The following is a 2,522-nucleotide window of genomic DNA, read 5'->3' on the forward strand; positions in this document are numbered from 1 at the left end:
CAACGTCTGTCTTCAGGAGTTCTGGGAACCGGGGTGATGCAAAACTTTTTTTGATGTGTGTGCTATATGCTTGAGTTGGTAGTAAGTAGGCAATATGGGTAAACAGGCTTCGGCTCAAGATGCAACTCAGCATCTGATAGAAGATGCAGTTCAGTTACAGACAGAGTTAGGAGGACTAAGGGAGGAAAGGAGGGTATGGTCTCATTCTAGTGCGCCTATAATTGATACTAACATCTCCTCTCTTTGTCACACCATTATCTGGGAAATCGGGAGGAAATGTTTTTGCGTTATGTGATACCTTAGATGCAGCTGCTAGATTTGTAAATTAGAGTAATGAGCAATTACTGAGTGCAGCTAAACTGAAGTTAACAGGAGATACTAGGGTATATGTAATGTGACACTAGAAATTAAGAGAAGTGCAGTTGGTTGACGACTTCAGGAAGAGCTGGCAGAAAGATGTAGGTGGAAAAATACATTGAGATACTATTGTGAGCAGCTTAACGGGGTATTTCAGAAACATGAGGAAATAGTAGAGAACATCATGGATTGCATTCGCAAAATTAATATCAGTACATATGAGCCCACTGACAATGATATGTGAATAAGGCCACGTTTCCAGGAAGATGAGCAGAGAGCAAGTGTTTTTACGGGATTTACAACCAGAAAGTCATTCAGAATTCATATGGAATTTCAAAAGCTCTGAATGAAGCAGTATAAACTGCGGTAGCACTAGTTGAAAGTGATGTGGTCGCCAAATCACGGGAAGAGAGAGTAATATTTAATACAGGTATCAATTTTTTTTAGATATGGTCATATAGGTCATGTGAAGCCTAGTTGCAGGGAATAACAGTGTCGTAAATGAACATTTTGGACATTTCAAACGGAATTGTACAAATGAAAGTTCGCAGTGACAAGGAAAGTTGGCACAAGGTGGACCTTGTACCCTGCCGTCAAACGAGGCAGGGAGCAGTGTGTCCAATATACAATACCCCAGTAAGAGTCAGCATGGGTCACCTCTGAGTGGAATCAGTGACCGACTATTTCCTACCGGTTACGTGAAAGGAATGCTGCAAATTCTTATTAGATACGGGATCTCAAGACTGACTCAATTTGATGGCGCTAGGATTTCAAATGTAGGGAAGTAACTTCTGGGTTACTGTAGAAGTTCTCCTTATGGTTGACAGTGGTTGTGATGTCACGCTTGGTTTAGATTTCCTAGTTATACATCATGCCAAATTTGACTTGTAACGGCATGTAGTAGAACTGGATTAGATACTGTGTCTTCTAGGTTTTACGAGCAGGAACCATTGCTGTCATAAGGATCACCCCTGCACCTAAACTGTGTACAAAGTCCCTTAAAGTCAATTCATGGGACATCATATCGAAAAAGTACCGGAAAATTAATCTGGGATGACTTAGAAGCCGATTTTCCAGTTAACTCTTTGTGTATTGTTGACCCATTGCCTGAGAATGAAGATTTAAATAAAGCACAGTATTTTACATGATGTAATTTACCCTATATATGGGAAATTGAGGGAATGCAGTTGTGCCTGTAAAAACTGATAAATTTAATACTGGGGAGGTGGACCTATCACTAGGTACTCTGATAATCTGTTTAGAGAAGAGCTACGTAGGAATTTCACAACAACCTATGCGACACCGGGACGCTCTGTTAGATTAACTGCACTGAGGAGGAAAGTATCACATCTAGAGGGACAGGATATGGAGGACAAGGAGAGACTATTAGAAGAATAACTAAAACTAACTAAACTGCTTCAAACAGGCCATGAAGGCCCAACGGTACTGATCGGCCGCTGTGTCATCCTCAGCTCATAGACGTCACTGGATGCGGATATGGAGGGGCACGTGGTCAGCCCACCACTCTCCCGGCCGTATGTCAGTTTCCGAGACCTGAGCCGCCACTTCTCAATCAAGCGGCTCCTCAGTTTGCCTCACAAGGGCTGAGTGCACCCCGCTTGCCAACAGCGCTTGGCACACCGGATGGTCACCCATCCAAGTGCTACCCCAGCCCGACAGCTCTCAACTTCGGTGATCTGACGGGAACCGGTGTTACCACTGCGGCAAGACCATCGGCATTAGAAGAATACAATGAGTTATTTGATCCTCTTGGACCACTGCTTGCCAAGCCATCAATTCAACACCATATTCCCACTGGAAATGAGTCCCCTGTCTACAACAAAGCATACAGTACCACAACATATTCAAACTGTCATAGAAGATCATATGTCATAGAAGAGTTTACACATCAACAACTTCAAGATGGGATCATAGAAGAGAGTAATAGCTACAGGTCTGCACCTATTATCATCATACCAAGAAAATCATCAGATGGAAGTAAAGCATACAGGTTTTATTGCAACTACCATTACCGCACTCAAACCTGTAAACAACTACAGATGCCTACCCTATGTCTAATGTAACAGAGACTTTAGATAATATAGGCCAGTGTCATTATTTTACAACTGTAGACTTATGAAGTGAGTATCATCAGTCAGAGGCAG

The 2,522-nt window shown here is 42.5% G+C and overlaps 1 pseudogene; it reads right to left on the reverse strand.

Moving 5' to 3' along the window:
* Positions 1-1,977: 1,977 nt before the first annotated feature.
* On the reverse strand, positions 1,978-2,095 carry LOC124557133 (annotated as a pseudogene).
* Between the last annotated feature and the right edge of the window lie 427 nt (positions 2,096-2,522).

This window comes from Schistocerca americana, chromosome X (genome assembly GCF_021461395.2).
Source record: "Schistocerca americana isolate TAMUIC-IGC-003095 chromosome X, iqSchAmer2.1, whole genome shotgun sequence".
NCBI classification, from domain to species: domain Eukaryota; kingdom Metazoa; phylum Arthropoda; class Insecta; order Orthoptera; family Acrididae; genus Schistocerca; species Schistocerca americana.